The 19,103-nt window shown below is 32.4% G+C and overlaps 1 long non-coding RNA gene across 1 annotated transcript; it reads left to right on the top strand.

Annotated features, from left to right (window-relative positions):
• The first annotated feature begins 9,963 nt into the window (after positions 1-9,963).
• LOC127734414 (uncharacterized) lies at positions 9,964-14,062 on the top strand. The gene is made up of 3 exons (XR_007997546.1): positions 9,964-10,068; positions 11,370-11,496; positions 13,959-14,062. It is a non-coding gene; the product is annotated as an uncharacterized LOC127734414 (long non-coding RNA).
• The last annotated feature ends 5,041 nt before the right edge of the window (positions 14,063-19,103 follow it).

Here is a 19,103-nt window from a genome sequence, read left to right as displayed (position 1 = left end):
TTGGCCTAAATATGTAGGAATTAGGGGCCAAAAACAAGTATTTTTCTTGTTTCTAGACAATAACTTGTGTGTAAGTGTATGGATATCTCTGAAATTGTACTACAAGGTTCCATACTACAAAGGAAAGGCTGGGATTGAGTTTTGGGGTTATTGTTCCAAGGGGGGTTTCAAAAAGTTGGGTCGGGGGGGGGGGGGGGGGGGGGTGGGGGGGTGATTTTTTTCCACATTTTTTTAAAGGATTCATATTTTTTTTTCAAAATTTTTAAAATTTCGAATCTTCAATTGCACAGTAATGCGCAATGGTTTTATAAGATCTTTGACCACATTTATTTTGTATCAGGAACCTATATTATGTCAAAAATTTGATCACAATCAAAATTCAGACAGTATCAAGCTTGAATATTGTGTCCAAATTTGCCCCAACTGTTCAGGGTTCGACCTCTGCGGTCGTATCAGGCTGCGCTCAGCGAAGCATTTTATTGAAATTTGGTTTCAGGGTTTATATAAGTCAGCTATACCCTGTGATGCCTTTTCAGATTCATCACTCAACAACTTCCTGTTTACTGAAATATTTCGGCGGGGGTATCATCAGTGAGCAGTAGCTCACAGTTTTACTTGTTTTCACATGTCGCGCGGTATCTCAAAAACGATTTATGGTTATTGCTTTTAATACTTTACACACTTCTTAGTTATATTAATCTCAAGATCTGTATACTTTTTGGTAATGATTCAAAATTTAATTTTAGAGTTATTGAGTTTTTTGTAAAAAAAAAAGGGGGGGGGGTTTCACATGTCGTGCCGTATCTCAGATATGATTATTGCATAAAACCTCACACACAAGACGACGGGCGTAGCATGCGCTCGTGGCGCAGCTGTTTATTAGTTCTTCATATAATTTATTTCAGTAGACTTACTGTGTATGGTACTAAACTTAAAAAGCTATAAAATTTACTACCAATAATGTAAAACCAGTAATTATATATATAATTATGTTTGATGTTTAGGAAATTTTTTAGCTCTTTGTTATCATTGATATGTACAACACAATTATTTCTGTTTTTCAGATGTCACTCTTACATAAAGTAAATAACAAGTCAAGTCATGTAAAAGAAATTAAAAAAGATTGTCTAGGTAATTTGACTTAATTGGTAGTGGCTTGTTTTCATACTTTGGAGACACAAGTCACTAGTATGAGGACTAAGACCTGAAATAACAGTAAGGAAATCAGTACACAGCCGTATCCAAAATCCTTGACTTTTTTCACAACATTTGCACTTGGGCATAAACCTGACAGAGACTGCCATGTTGTAAAATATATGACTTCCTGCAAATTTGTATCGGATTACCAAAAAATATCATGAAAAATAATGCGGACTTCGCCCTCTTTCACATGTAACACGGTTCTTGTATCATAAGGAGCTTAGTATCTTGTCAACTGTTGTAAGAAATATCTTATAATCTTCTAAGCAATACTGAATATTCTTATTCTGTGTCACAAGAATGCTTAAAACATGTAAAATGCATTAATGAAACTGGCTACTTTTAACACATTGCTGATGAGGTCTAGTCCCTGAAGGAGACTATAGGATATATGCATTGTAATCAATATGTTTGTTTTAATATTGATTTTGTGGTAATTATGGTAGGAAAAATGGACATAGTTTCCCATTCAAGTCTATGTGAAATGAAATTTTCAGTTTTTCCTTGTAACAACATATATAGTGCATGGCTTACCCAAACCAAACTTTGCAAGCATGATGTACAGAAAGACTGTAATGATTTTTCTCTGATCAGACAAGATGGACAACAGAGGCAATTCTTGATTCTGAATGGTCAATTTCAACTTCTTTTCTGAAACTACAGAGATAAATATTTTTTTAGAACTCTATGTAGCACAAAACACAAGCACAATCACTATTGTCACTTTATGATTCTTATTGAAGTTGGTGTTGTTGACAGACTAGCAATGCAGGCCTTTTTAAAGTGTTCTTTTTTTCATAAATAATGCAGATGTAGATGTATCCAAAGTATTGCAATCTGTCAAAGAAGTTCCAGATGATATGTTAGAAGTGGAAGATAATCCAAGTGAAGAGAAGGTAAACTGTTCAATTTGTTTTTTGTAGCTCTTCTATCCAAAAGGGTCAGTTTGAGTTAATGCCATCACTCTGCTTCTGTCGTAACTATGCATGATACTATGTTTATTCTGACTATCAAGTGGCAGTAAATTGTCATGTTTAATTTATTTCATTCTTGCAAAATTGCTTTGATTAACTGGAGCTGTTTACTTGTATTTTTATGCCCCACCTAGGGGCATTATGTTTTTCGGTCTCTGCGTCCCATCATCTGTTCGTCTGTCCCGCTTCAGGTTAAAGTTTTTGGTCAAGGTAGTTTTTGATGAAGTTGAAGTCCAATCAAATTGAAACTTAGTACACATGTTCCCTATGATATGAAACTTTTTAATTTTAATGCCAAATTAGAGTTTTGACCCAATTTCACGGTCCACTGAACATAGAAAATGATAGTGCAAGTGGGGCATCCATGTACTATGGACACATTCTTGTTACGTTTTATTTTGGTAACATGTTTTTGAAACAGTTGATTTTATTAACTAACATTTACTAGACAGGAAAGCATAGTATAAAGTGAGGCACATGTTTTACTTATTGTGAACCCAATGAAAGTTTTCCACAGTGCCATCTCTATCTTGACCAGGTATTTAAACTTTTGCAAGTTCACCTGTCCTATTGAATACATACAATAGCTATTGTTCTCTGTACAGTTTATTCTCTGGGACCTTTAAATTTCTTCTAAGAGAAATCTATCATTCATTGATTAAATTACCTGAGTAAAAAAAGATTCTTATATATAGACAAAAATACTTTTTTTATACTCATTAATTGTGTTGATGATGTATTTATTCAATATTAATAATACATTTTCATTCAGTTTAATATAAACATTGATTAAATCATAAAAAGTTGATTTCTGACAAAAGTTTTATCAATGTTCCTATTGAAATTTGATTTTTTTTGTTTAGTTATAGAATACATTTAAGAAGATCTTAATTTGAAACATCATTATTTTCAAGTTTTTATTCATGTCAAACAATTTTTTTTTAAAAGGAACAATGTTGAAAGTTTTGTCAGAAATCAACTTTTTATGATTGAATCAATGTTTATATTAAACTAATTGAAAATATATTATTAATATTGAATAACTACATCATCACACGCAGTTAATGAGTATAAAAAACATATTTTTGGAAAATGACGCTATCAGCGGCATGTTTCCGATACCATTGACCAGAACTTACGGAAGTCGATTATTGCCTCCGCCTACCGCACTCGGTTTCATATTTACTATTTTACATACTAACTGGAATCTGCTTGTATTACGCTACACTCGAACAAAGTGTTATAGTCGGACGGGAACCAGTTTACATACTTTATTTTATTTACCAAAAAGATATCTTGACCTGTCCATATGTTTTTTGTTATTAAATGGTATTTGGAGCTATCCCTTTGTTATATTTTTCATATTTATTCGAGCTTTCACTTTTATGCACATGTCTTACAATCGTAAACAATCGGTATGTATACATGATAAATAGATCCGTTTTGTTATGGTGTTGAACTTTTTACCCTCCAATGATCAGCAATCGCTAGACAAAATAGTTCTCCTAAATAATGTCAGCCTTTCATGCCATTTCAACTTTACAATCATTAAAAGAAGTGAAAATCGGAATCATTTTGATATCCATTGGATAGAAACTGGTCTTTATCCAGATTTACGAAGATTTAAAAAATCGGAAATTAGTAATACGGTTATACCCACGCGGTGCGTATGAATCTTTGTTTACAAACAGGATTTCGGAACGTCTCTAGTTTTTAGATCGTAAGTCACGATAAACTCAAGTAAACAGTTGTTTGTAAGACGCAGGTTTACTCACCATAAACAAGCTGAAACGTTCAGTATGGCATATATTTTAGGTTAAAGACGGTCCCATTCATTTAAAAAGCATTTTGAAAGTAGACGATGGGATTATTTCAGGTTTGGGGAACGAGTAAATTATCACAAAGTTCATTTCTTGACGACCTCATAATTTCATCATGTCGATGGTACAAATCGACTTTTACTGTTTACTGTCGCTTCTCATGTTTTGTATTTAAACGGTCGTTTATTTTTAAACCCGAACCAGGCATATGCATTCTGTAATTGTGCAAATCTTCGTTCTTTGATCAATTGGCTTATGGACAGTTGTATCAATTTCAACTCTTACATTATTTTTTTTTAAATATATTTGCATTACACATGCAATGGAAGTACCTTTCCAATTACTATTTATGTGTTGTGTCTAAATTAAAGTTGTAACACTTTATAGTGACTGGAAAGGGTAGAAAAATTCATCAGATGAGAAAAGGCTGAAGATACATCAAACGGCATCGAATCATTAGATATTGCATCTTATAAAAAGAAACTAAGATTTGGATAGTTCCACTTCAAGGTAAAAATGTTTATCTCTTGTGAAATGAAATAAAAAAAATATTGTAACACTGTGGTTAATTAATAAAGATACTATTACGTGTATTTCTGTATTGGCCTTGTTATTGGTTCTCGGCCAGCAGTCAAATGGCACCGAATCATTAGATATTGCATCTTATAAAAGGAAACTGAGATTTGGATAGTTCCACTTCAAGGTAAAAATGTTTATCTCTTGTGAAATGAAATAAAAAAAATATTGTAACACTATAGTTAATTAATAAAGATACTATTACGTGTATTTCTGTATTGGCCTTATTATTGGTCCTCGGCCAGCAGTATTGGCCTTCCGCTTCGCCTCAGACCAATACACCCAAGACATGGACCAATAACAAGGCCAATACAGAAATACTTACGCAATGATATTATAGAATGACAGTATGGTTCAATAGCGGGAATCAGCCACTCAACTACTTTTTACATAAATATTAACTTCTGGCTTCAACGCTTTGTTCGTCTTGTCTGGAGATCTTGCTGTAGTTCCAGTTCAGCAAGCATTTTAGAGACGTATCCCGTCCATCCTCTTTTGACTTGTAATCTCTGGTGATTGATTTTGCCGCTTGACATTGTATCCTTTCAAGCTTGTTTTTTTTTTGTTACCGTGTAGGGGTCCCATACTATGGCTCAATATTAAATTATAAGATCCATTCCTAAAAATCTAGATCATTGTTCTAATCTGACACAAATTTCAATAACTGGAATGCTACCCAAGTTGAATATATGGTGACCCATGAGAACAGCATTATCACTTAGACTATTGAAATTGTGTTTAATACCATGATTGTTCAATGTCATTAACTTAAATGGAGACAGACATTTGACCTGAAAGACATGAAAGGTGGTGTGGGAGTGCAAAATCAAAAACTAACTGACTATGATATATGGTTAAAGAATGAATATCAATTACATGGGTCAACATGGTCAAGGGCAGAGTTGTTATAAAATAACAATATGGCAGAGAAGTTGTTTCAAGTTTCATATAAAGCGACCTGACTGACATGAAATAAAAAAATTGAAGGAATATCCCTATTTGTCTACTTCAAGGTGAAATAAAACTAGTAAAACAATATTATACTATTGTCTAAATATACAGAAATATAATTTGCTTCAAGTAACAGAAATAACTAGGTCACTAGTAACTTATTTAATGAGTATGTGGGGTATAAGAGCTTGCTAACAACAGGCTCTTCATAATCATTTGGTTTGAAAAGGATACTAGTAGTCTATATTCTTGATTTAGAAAAATGTAATTGCAAGAAAAAAATCACATTACTTAGAATACTTTAGATCATTCAGGTAGTCTTTATGTATATGTACAAAAGAACAGCCAGTAGTCATTGGAAATTGTAGATCATTCAAATAGTCTTGACCTTTTTATTAGTTCAAAAGAACAGCCAGTAGTCATTGGATATTGTAGATAATTCCGGTAGTCTTGACCTATTCATTTGTACTGAAAAAAACAGACACATATACGAATATCAATTATACGCTTACGAGACATGTTGCAATGTTAAACTTATTACGGTATGTGAAAATCAAGACTTGCATAAAAAATATCACAATATTAGAGACAGTGGCGTCATTTTTCCTCAGAGCTTTCAGCTCTTTGATTGTCCATATATAAGAATTTTTTTTTACTCAGGTAATTTAATCAATGAATGATAGATTTCTCTTAGAAGAAATTTAAGGGTCCCAGAGAATAAACTACACAGAGAACAATAGCTATTGTATTTATTCAATAGGACAGGTGAACTTGCAAAAGTTGAAATACCTGGTCAAGATAGAGATGGCACTGTGGAAAACTTTCATTGGGTTCGCAATAATAAAAATTTTTTTTTTAAAATAAATTAATAATTAGTTTTTAAATCTCAATTGTCAATAGCCTTTTTTGAAAATTGAGTAGATTGTCTGAATTTGATTAATATATTCTCCTGTTAGGTGTGATTCCATAACATAAGGATGGAAAAATAGAAGAAGCAAAAAACATTAAGTAGACAGAAATTTTCTTTAGAATACTCTCAATTTTTTATAGTATTTCATATTTCTGTAGATTGACCTTTATTCATTAATTGTATAAGAAATATTCTGTCCAACCTGGCAAAACCAGTCCTTTGTCCATTCATACCTACCATCCTAAATTGATAAAAAAAAAATGAAATAATGTATTTTCAGTTGATGAAGATGGAAGCTAATATAATGAACTATGAAAGATTGATTATTCATGAATATATCACCACTGTACTTCATGCTTGGAAGTGTCAACAGGACAAGAACAAGAATTGTGACATCAACTACTGCAAAAAGATAAAAACCTTACTTACTCACATGAAGTCTTGTACAGACAGAAGATACTGCAAAAGTAATTATTTTTCAATTCAATGGAGGAATTTTCTAGGAATCAATGGAGAATGGAACAAAAATAGAACACCAAAAATTAACCATAAGTGTATTATACCATCATCTGAGAATTTTTTTAGGGGATAACCCAAAAAGGAGGGGGGTACATTGTTGCTCTGGATAAAGAATTGATAACAATTTTGGTTTCTAGATTACAAAATTTTTATACTCACTCAATTTTTGGGAATTCAAAAAGTCCTTGATTTAATTTTTATTGCTAATTTTTCCTCATACATTATTGTTTGCATATGTATTTTATTTGTCGTCCATTCACAATGTTTTATCATAGCAGTGACCCTGAGAATAACTTTATTGGTCACTACACACCAAAGGAATATTACACAAATTAACAATCAAAGTTAATGATTTCTTTGTCCCTCAAAGCTTACAATTTTGCACCCTTGAAATACAAGAAAGACCATACATGATGCCCCGTTTAGCTTTCAATGAATGTGCAGTTTGGGAAGCATCTCTTGGCAGTGCCAGTTTTTTGTTTGTTTAGAATGGTTTTCATCAATAAGATGGCAATCCAACAGAGTAACAAGACATTCTGAATCTCTTACCTAATATTAAGAAAAATAATTTTTTGCGTGTGTCGTAACTACCGCTAATTGCCAAACATTTTTTTGATATGTAATCATTCAACTGTTAAAAGCATTGTACAAGGCCATGACATATGGATAATGAACTCATCAAGGAATTAGCTGTCCCACCGAAGCCCAAAAAAACCCAAAACCAGACACTAGCTACTGTATGTAAACTCTCCTGTTGTCAGTGGTTAAGATGTTATTGTCATACTCTAATGATCCTGTCGATTTCAATCATTTCTTTTTACTTTCTTACAGATAAGGATTGTTTTCCAAGTAAGCTCTTGTTGGAACACTGGAACAGCTGCATTAACACAGATTGTGGCTTGTGTCGTCCTTTAAAAGAAAGTATTAAAAAAAGGAATGAAAGATCTGGTCATAAGAGTTGTGAAACCTGTGAATTGGTCAAAGGGCTGCACTGTCACAACTTATGTAGAGAAACCGGATGTGTAGTATGCACTGCAATGAAAACTGCTGCTTTATCAAAGGACCAGAATTATAATGATCATTTCATTAAATGTGTGTTGGAAAAGCAATGTTCATCAGAAGATTGTGGCTACTGTACTCATTTTGAGAATTTGGTTCAAGAAAATTCAGACACAAAACATCTGTGTGATAATCCAGGAACTTGTCGCCTATGTTCAATCAGATTCAGTGATCATTTTTTCTTTAAAACTTCTATCAGTAAGTTATCAACTTATTAATGTATGATACTGTGTTTTATCTTGATTTTTAGCTCACCTGGCCCTATGGGCCAAGTGAGCTTTTCTCATCACTTGGCATTCGTTGTCTGTCGTTGTCATCCGTTAACTTTTACAAAAATCTTCTCCTCTGAAATTACTGGGTCAAATATAACCAAACTTGGCCACAATCATCATTAGGGTATCTAGTTTAAAAAATGTGTCCGATGATCTGGCCCACCAACCAAGATGGCCGCCATGGCTAAAAATAGAACATAGGGGTAAAATGTAGATTTTGGCTTATATCTCTGAAACCAAAGCATTAAGAGCAAATCTGATATGGGAGTAAAATTGTTCATCAGGTCAAGATCTATCTGCCCTGAAATTTTCAGACAAAGCAGACAACCCGTAGTTGGGTTGCTGCCCCTGAATTGGTAATTTTATGGAAATTTTGCAGTTTTTGGTTATTATCTTGAATACTATTATAGATAGAGATAAATTGTAAACAGCAATAATGTTCAGCAAAGTAAGATCTACAAATAAGTCAACATGACCAAAATGGTCAATTGACTCCTTGAGGAGTAATTGCCCTTTATAGTCAATTTATGAAAATTGACAAATTTTACTATTTTTTTTTTATTTTTGCCTATTATCATGAAAACTATGATATTTAGAGAGAAACATTTTTTTCGTTATGCCTTATATGATTTAACTTAAAATAGATAAATAAACACTTTAAATCACAAAAATGATCAGCAAGGCAAGATCTATTAAAAAGTCAAATTTTGCCAATATAGTTAGTAGACTGTCACTCTTCATTTTTTTTTACCCTCTTTTGTGTTTTGAGCAAAAACTAAAGAAGATAGAGAGAAACTAAACAGACTAAAAGATTAGTAATACAAGATCAACAAAATAGAGTCTATTCTCGTCTACTATGTTGGAGAGTGTCCTTTGATTGATATGCACATTGACCAAGGTGAGCGACACAGGCTCTTTAGAGCCCCTAGTTAAGTTTTATCCTTATATAAATAATGTTTACAATTTTAAATTTTTTTTTCTCTTGATGACTTTGATTTGTGTTATATTTCATTCAGTAAACCACCAAAATATATTAAATAATTTTATATCACTAACGGAGGGATGGGTGACTAAAAAGACATGAAATTGATCCCATCTAGTAAGACCTTTGTATGAAACCAGTCTAGCTGATGAGACTTAGTATTAGAATATTTTAGATGACACCAGTTGATCATTTCTTGCCAGAATGATTTCTTCATGATACTGGCTTAGTATGGTATTTTCTCTCTAAGTATTCTGAAAACAAAATTGAATTAATTTAGAGCCTATAGAAATTTGAGTTGTAACAAAACAGGAAAGATATTTTTGGTACAGTTTGCGATATAAAGGGAAAGATTCAATTGATAAAGAAGGTTGGTGGTTCTCTCTGGGCACTCAGGGCTTCCTCCACCAATAAAAACTGACTGCCACAAAATATCACAATAGTGCTGGAAGTGGCGTAAAACACCAATCAATCAATCAACCAATCAATTCATAACAGGTTAAGTATTTCCACCATAATGATTTTTTTTTTTTTTTTTTAATGATGATTATAAAATTCTCTTTTTCAGTAATGCCTGCATTTAAAAATGCAGATTTCTCAACACACAGAAAGATTTTCAGGTGATACATGTTGCTATTACTATTGTAGTGCTTAGTTTTGGTTTGATTTTTTTTTTTGTGCATTTGCATTTTAGCTACAGAGAGGATTACAAAGTTCATGCTTCATTATGATGATACATTCAATGCAGCATATACAGTTCTTGGACTTGAAGGGATTGGATCTGATATCCATTCTGAGTATGAAGGTAACAAAGTAATTATAATATAGTGACCACACTCATAATGTCAATGCAAATTTGCCAACTATGACATTAAAAAATGTCATTAGTAGGTCGCTTTGACCAATTTTATATACAATTATGGCCCATTGAAAAGGTGAATATCCAAAATTGTCAACACGAGAAGGTTATTTCACTGAGGGCACAGCCCGAAGTGAAATCTTTTAAGGGTTGACAATTTTGGATATTCATCGCTTCTAAGGGGCCACAATTGTTTTATTATACCGAACTAACAGTGGAAGGGCATTTTGAATCATTGTAAAAGCACTTACCCTTACTTGAGTCAGTAACAAACACAAGTTGACGTTCAAAAATACATGTAATTTGTGCCTTAGAATTCTCGTATGTACAACAAAGGTAGATTCTTTTTGTAAAATATTGATGGCCCTGAAAAGGACTGTTATTAGAGATATCATCGGCACAAGATGCACGTCAAAAGCCTTATTTCCTCTTCTCTCGATCAATGGGCTTCCTGTAACTTGAACGTTGCCATTTTGTTTATTTACGTCTGTGACGTCATTTTCATGAGTACAAATCAACAAACTAAAAAGGTTATTCACCGGTGAATAATAGGGTTATTCAACGCTGGTGTAAATTTTTAGGGTTATTCGTTCTTCCTTGCAATTGAATGAAAATTAACTGAATTATTCCATGTCACATGATAACGTTTTACCCAATAGAATTGTTCGAAATATATGTAAGGTATAATAATATGATTTATTGTATCCCTACTGAAACGGAAGTTTAACTGCCTTCCATTATATGACATTTTTTGTCACATTTTTTTTAAGGAACTACTAAGCAGAGCTTCCTGAAATTTGGTATCAAGCTTCGAGTAAGCATGCTATACCTTGTGTTGCAAAAAAATAATAGAATTAAGTAAAACATTTTGGTTTTTTTAGCTTTTAATCAAAGGAATTTATTTTTTAAAGACACTTATTCAACAACAATTATGAACAGTTTGGTTATAGACTTTGTCAGTAATCAAGGAAAAAAAATTTAATATCATTAATAAGCATGATTTTAAAAAGCCGTTAATATTAAATGTCCAAATTATTACTTCTTACAAGTAAAAATTTAGTTGCTTTCTATTGGACAATATATCAGTGCATTTAATTTTTTTTTTTTGAAAATAAGTTCAAGTTTCATGATGTTATATTTGTTTATTTACATATAGGCATACACAGATTGTATAACAGATATGTACATAAATATATATCAATATAAACAATGTGTTAATATTGATATTAATTTTTTTTTTACAAAAGATCTCAATAAAAGCATTGCAACTTCAACAAGAGTAGCAAATGGTAATGGGAAGAAGAGAATAGTTCAAGGAAAAGGTTGGAAAGAGAAAACATCTTTGGACTTCAGAAATCACCTAGTCAATAAATTGTAAGACCTATATACAATTTGCTGATTCAGAATCTAAAGCATTCTGGGTAATATTTTTTAATTTATGCAACAAACAATGCGTTGGTTCACTTGTGTTTAAATTCTTATTTTATTTTTTTTTGTACTTGCAATAAATTACCAACAATCTTTCAGATTCCAGGGGCAGATCCAGGGATTAAGGAAAGGGGAGGGCATAAGTGTCTGTACTGTTAGAAATAGTGCTGTACATAGCAAGTTAAATTTTTTTTTACCAGTCTTGGCATAAGGCCTGCTTAACCCCACCTGAATTGGCCACAGGATTCTGAAGCAGCAAATTACTGTTATAAAGTGTTTGATTGATTAAATATTGTTTTTTTGTTTTATATCCTGTGTCAAAAATTTCATGCAACTTCAGGGTGAGAACAAGTTAACAAATACAATAGGTAGGTTCTGTAATAGGGGTTGATCAGGACAAAGGGCAATAAGTTTTGAACTGGAAAACAGTGGTATGTCGGAAAGTGACAGAAATTTAACATTGCAACAGACCACCTATGGACCACTCAAAGAGTTGTTACATGGGTTCTGTAACATAGAGAGTGTGGCATTCTCTCCACATGAGGCATTGGATTTAACACCATTCTGACTGGACGTGGCTGTGAATTTATATATCTTGCACAGCTAGGTAAACTCCTCACTTTAAATGAATCACTTATGAAATAATATTGTTGTCATGTATTGTAACAGACCAATAATATTTTGCATTGGGTGTTATATTTGCTGTCTTTTCCTCTATCATCACTTTCTTGACGCCTACTTTTCTTTGCATACTCCTTTCTAATCAGAATGAGTGTTGGTTTTTTCCTTACACAATTTTTATATGAGTATTATTTTGAAGAAAAAAACATTTCAGTGGGATAGGAACTTTTACAATTTCAATTTTTTTCTTTTTCATGTTGCCTTAATAATGTATCAATCACTTGCCAGATTCATATCGAAGGAAGAAATGTGTTAAGGGCATATATGGCATAGAAAAATTGAAGTATTTGTATGGTGATGTGACAGAAGGTTTTTATTATTCATTAAACAAGGGTGATTTTCCAGTTTTCAGACAATAACACAAAAATGCTTTGAGCAGTTTTCCTGAAACTTTGGTGACTGGTTTTTATATCTGTTAAATTAACCTCCCTTTAGTTTTTTATAAATTTCTGATGAGATTGAGGAGTTATGGAACTTTATGCTTTGAAAAAGTGATAGGCGTATCATGCGCTCATGGTGCAGCTTTTTTTTTATTTTATCAAAATCCTGTTCTTGGTTCTGTCCCAGCACAGGGCCACATCTGTTTTTTGTCTCGCCTTGACGGAGTCAGAAAGCGAGACAGGTATGCTGTTTCCGGCGTCGGCATCAACAATGTATTAGTTTGTGATTAGGTCTAGTTTAAGGTGGTTGGTCAATGATATTTGGTATGCAGTTGTATAAGTATTGGCACATCTCATTTCCATGGAGATTATTTGTCCATGCACCCTCAGTCATGGTCTATTGACTTTGAAACTTTTGCTTAGTTTACATGTTTTAGTTTGTGATTCGGTCAGTTCAAGGGGAACCATTAGTGGTAGGTCAATGTTAATTTGTATGCAATTGTATAAGCATTAGCACATCTCATTTCCATGGAGAATATTTGGTCCTGCCCCCTCAGTCATGGTCTATTGACTTTGAAACTTTTGCTTAGTTTACATGTATTAGTTTGTGATTAGATCAGTTTAAGATGAACCGCTAATGTTAAGTCAATGATATTTGGTATGCAAATTTATTGGCATTTGCAAGTCTCGTTTCCATGGAGATTATATAACCTCACCCCTCATCATGGTTCATTGACTTGGAAACTTTTAAATGTTTACAAGTCAATGTTTGTGTTTAGGTTTGTTGAAAAGGAATGACTTATGATAAGTCTATGGTATTTGGTATGCAGTTGTATTAGCATTGGCACATCTTATTTCCATGGAGATTGTTCTGCCATGTACCTTCAGTCATGGTTCATTGACTTTGAATATTTGCATGACTTACATGTTAAAGTATTGCGATTTTAATTTCAACATTTGCATTATCAAAAGTACAAAAAGGCAAGACATATCTCTGTGTTAACAGTTTATGTTTGATTTTGGGGGTATCTAAACTTGCTACAAAGTAAGGTTCTTTTATTTTAGTAATCAGTAAATGTAAAGCAAAATAATTTTGATCAACAAAATTACTAGTCACATTTCTACAGTTTAATTGTGTTCATAACGGCTTTTATTGGCTATTCCCACTGAATCTAAAATACTTTTCATGATATATTATATTGCAGATTTGTGTATAGTTGGCAGTGTATAGTCATTCCATTTACCTTGACCATAATAAATGTAGAAAAGGAATTTTACTATTGACTAGTTCAAAACCCTCTTTTTCAGTTGAACTATATTTAAATGAAATTTCTTGTTAATTTACAGTGTTGAAGCACTGCTGCCAAAGACTAATGAAAATAGAACAAAATTCATGACAGTTGTGGCTTTTAGCACGAGAATGGAACAGCAATTGTTTGACAAAGCTGACACTAAGGTATGATATATGGGCAAAATTTTTTAATGAGCATAAATGAACAGAATATTTATGATATGTTAATTGGGAAGTTCTGTATTAACAACTGATATACTGGCTCCTGACTTGGGAAATATTATTCTGAGGGCTTAAAACTCCCATAACCTATGACTGTGGTGTAACAGCACAACATAAGAACAAACTGTAAACATTAGTTTGAAATAACATACCTCAACAGTTTGGTAAGAAGCACAAAAAACTACTAACATAAAACAAAAAACACAGCACTGATCTAAAAATACTGGCAGTTACTGAATGTTAATTCAAAGCCAATTACAAAGAATGAATAAATTATTTTCTCCCAGGATGCAGTATTGATCAGTACACATTCAAAGGATTTAGTATAAAGACTGTCATATAAAAAAGTCTTGAGAAAAGCAAAATATTGTGCAATGCCAAAATATAAGTTAAAGTGTAAACAGGATGAAGGACCATAATGTTTCATATCTATTAAGCAATACATGATTGAGTAAATTTTAATTTATCAAAACTAAAGCATTATTGGTTCAGATAAAAACAGTTTTTAAAAATCTTACTATGGTGAGAAATTGATAATGTTTACGAATAAGTTTGTTCAAATGAAACAATAAGTTTGCATGGAAAGTGTCTAGATTTATGGGCACTATAAATATCACAGCTGAATTTTTACAGTGATGATATTTATAGTGCCCATAAATCTAGACACTTTCCATGCAAACTTATTGTTTCATTTGAACAAACTTATTTTGAAATCGTTTGGCTTTGTCATCTGTCGTCTTGAATGCATACTGATGTACTGACTATCAGACTATCAGACAATGGAAAGCTTTTCCAGTAAATTTTTATATTAACTCAAAACATATAATTATAATCACTATTATTCATCGGCTTTGGATGTTTTGCAAAGTTTACATGTTAAAGCTTGTGATAAGGTCAGTTTATGGGGAACCACTTATGATACGTCAAATACATTTTGTATGCAGTTTTATTAGCATTGGCATATATCATTTCCAGAGATTACTTTGACCTGACCTTCAGTCATGGTTGATTGACTATGGATGTTTAGCATAATTTATATGTTAAAGTAAGGATAACTAGTGTTGTCTCGAACTTGGTTGACTTGAAATTTCTGATTAGTCAAAGTTTTCTCTTGGTCCCGAACTTTGTTCAATATAAATATATGTATTTCGACTCCTGATGAGTCGAAATTTCGGTTGAGTGGAACTAAATTTACGGTCCCAAGGTTAATTTATTATATATCTCAAACTAATACACATGTCAAAACATGACCTCCGGGATTGAAGAGTTAATCTGACAATACATGTGTAAATAAATTTCCGGTCAATGACCACTGTATTGATTTATGACATGATAATTAATTATGAAAAATTATTTAAAATGTTTACAAAAACAATTAATCGCGATTCACACTAATGAGCTTGGATGCGTATAAAGTGGGGATTAGACTTCCGTTGGTGATCACCTAAAACTACTCAATCCGCTTCTTTAATCTTTTTGTATTTTCTATTGAAAAGAAAGATTGAGATAAAAGAAAATGAAAAGAAATCCAAATTTTCTAAAATCTCTTGTATCCGAGAAAAAACAATTTTGTCAACTTTAAATGACTTAAATACAGCGAAGATGGATAGGAAATTACTGTTTCGGATAAAAGCCACATGGAAAAATTCTAACTGTTCAAAAACATAATTAAATATTAAGTAAAAACAATGTTATTATAATAATTAAAGACCATAAAATACAAATACATCGATCTGAGACCAGAATATTGATCCCCTTCCCATATTCATCTGGATTTATTTTAGCATTACCAAGCTAAACAAGAGTTGTGTCCCTTGGTCTGTCAAATTTCCGGTTTTCGTTTGAGTCGAACTACGGGTATCTTGAAACTATTCTCTGGTCCGACTGACTTCGAGATAATGAGAGTCGACTGTATTGCCATCTTTCATATCAACATTGCATTTTACTATCAAAATTATATACAGGCCAGTTATCAGTTTATTTTAAGAGATGCCCCTTTCAAGATAGAAATGTTGGTTCTATTAAGCACAGACCTTGTCATTGCAACTCTTCCTTCATTTGTAATTATATCTTGGTATAAAACTTGTTATGATATTAGATCTTAATATACAATACAGAAGAACATATGGGTAGGCTGCTCTAATCCATTGGGTTTTCCCATAAACATTTCTCTGGGCTAATAAGATTTTGTCCCAGTCTAGCACATATTATTAGTTACATAGTGTGCTAGTGACCTAATACAATATAAATGGGGTCAGTAAATTCCATATGGGGTGAGAGGGAAGCTGGATATATATTGTATTAGGTCACTAGCACACTGTGTAACGAATTTATCTTACGTACTATCTTAACCTGTGGTATTTAGACTAGTGGCCTATCAAAGTGATTAAGTGTTCAATACTTAGTATTAAGAACCTGCTTCCATTTGTCTATACAAAAACAAATGCCAGCAATAACAACTTGTTAGCTTTAAATGTGTTTTATGAATTTATTTCAATCGTTCATCATCAATATCTTCGTCTAGAAACCTTTCAGATATTTCCTCAACACCGTGTTGTTTTTATAAAGGGATGTGACACCACTACTAACCATGTATTGAAATAAGCCCCACCTACTAACCTAATATGAGATATAAACGGTCTCCACATGGTTGCTTTTAACCAATCATATTCCTAGAAATGTATAGGAGGTAAGATAACAGTATATACCTTGTTATCTCAAGTCCACCTTTATGCTTTAGCATATATACATAAAATTTAGTACATTCATAGATCCAATTATACAGATGTGCATGTTAATAAGATAGTTTAGTTTTTCCAGTGTAATGTCCCATTGAACTAGAAATAATTTGGCCCTGTCCAGCTTCTTTGTAATCACAACTCCTCAAAGATAGTTCATTAAGCTTATTTATATTGTTTGATCTGGATATGAAAATATGCAAGTTATTGTATATCAGATGTACACATCTGAGAACACTTCAAATAAAACAATAGTAAATAGTTCAAACTTGTATTATCAACTTCATTAATACCCTAGCCACTAGCAAGCTCAAACATCAATCCAGGATGTGGCAGGTATGAGTCCAGCTTAGTGAACAGTTCTAGAATGATTGTTTTGAAATTAATCAGATTTAGAGGGAGTAATGGTATATTTTAGAAAATATGAATTATAAAAAAATATTTTAACCAAATGATTTAAGCTTCTTGGAGCAATTTAAAATATGATGCAAAATACAGGAGATTTATTACAATGATTACATGATTTCCATGAATCTCTTGATAAAGGGCACCTGTTCATAAATGATAATGCTGTGTCTTTCCCTGACAGTCTTCTGCAAGTAGATTTGAATACATACACTTAGACATTTCAATTGATGAAATATTTTATTAAAATGTTTTGGAATTTACATTAATAATATATTACAGGAAGAATATTTTCATTTGCTTGTGGACAAAATGTATAGAATCAAGAGACAAGCTGCAGTGAAAAGAAGAGAGCAAGACCAGAAAACTGGAACACAAATTGCTGATTTACAGATAGAGGGTAAAGTTTGAAACTTTTATTATACAACAGTCCCTAGTCTCTTAGATGATGGGTATATATGTCACATTTGGCTTTCCCATGATAATTATAGGACAGCTTGGCAAATCTTTTTGAAATCTAAAAACAATGTTATTGACCATACTGTCCATAGAATTACAAGATAATTCCTTTTTTGGTGTTTTAGATATTTCCTGGCGAGAGGGTTATGCGCCTGAGTTACATTAAAAGTTTGTTTAATTTTCCTTTACAAGGTGAAAATGATATATTACCAATTGACTAAATCTTTTAAATATGAACACAATGTCATGGACCATGAAAAACATCTTTTTTTGATCTTGATAGTTTTGACATTTACCGTTCGAGAATTATTCCCCTAAATCATCTTGGTTTTCTTTTCAAAATGAGCACAAGTTTTGATTTTCACCCAAATTCTATGATAAAAAGCCAATTAACATATGTTTAAAGAACCGAAACATTTAACACATGCATACCTGCCAACCCTCCTGTCATAGCTGAGGGGGGAGATCTCCCTCTTTGAAGGTTTCAGAGGTTGGCAGGTATGACACATGTGTCAATAAAAAAGATCTTCTAACATTATTTTTTTTTATGACAAATGCCCTATTCAGATATGAATATTTAACTTGTTGAACCCTGAATCTATGTTTCTTATTCCTAAATATAGTTGAAATCTAGCAGATTTTGTCATCTTTCAACAAAATATTTGGGGATTAAAGACTCTACAAAAATCGTTCTATTGAACTTTCTCATGTGTGTATGAATTAACTGAACCACTTTTAATCTTAAAATAATAGCGTAGGGTATAATGTTTTTGACCCGTCCGTCCGTCAGTCAGTCCTGTTTCTTGTCATCGTAACTCCTCTCAAACCACACAACAGAATTTCACGAAACCTATTTAGATAATAAGGACATACTATGTAGTTGTGCATATCGACAGGAAATTACAATTCAATTTTTTTTCTAGGAGTTACGCCCCTTTGAACTTATTTACTTTAATGTACTACTGCAACAGTTTGTCATCTCAACTCCTCTGAAACCACACAACAAAATTTCATGAAACTTTGTAGATAATAAGGACATACTATGTAGTTGTGCATATCGACAGGAAATTAGGATTCAAATTTTTTTCTAGGAGTTACGCCCCTTTGAACTTATTTATTTTAATATACTACTGCAACAGTTTGTCATCTCAACTCCTCTGAAACCACACAACAAAATTTCATGAAACTTTGTAGATAATAAGGACATACTATGTAGTTATGCATATCGACAGGAAATTACGATTCAATTTTTTTTCCAGGAGTTACGCCCCTTTGAACTTATTTGCCCAATATACTACTGCAACCTTTTGTCATCTCAACTCCTCTCTAACCACACAACAGAATTTCATGAAACCTTTTCAGATAATAAGGACATAC

This window comes from Mytilus californianus, unplaced genomic scaffold (assembly GCF_021869535.1).
Source record: "Mytilus californianus isolate M0D057914Y unplaced genomic scaffold, xbMytCali1.0.p SCAF_3, whole genome shotgun sequence".
In the NCBI taxonomy this organism is placed as follows: Eukaryota; Metazoa; Mollusca; class Bivalvia; order Mytilida; family Mytilidae; genus Mytilus; species Mytilus californianus.
This window is presented reverse-complemented; position numbering and strand designations above follow the sequence as displayed.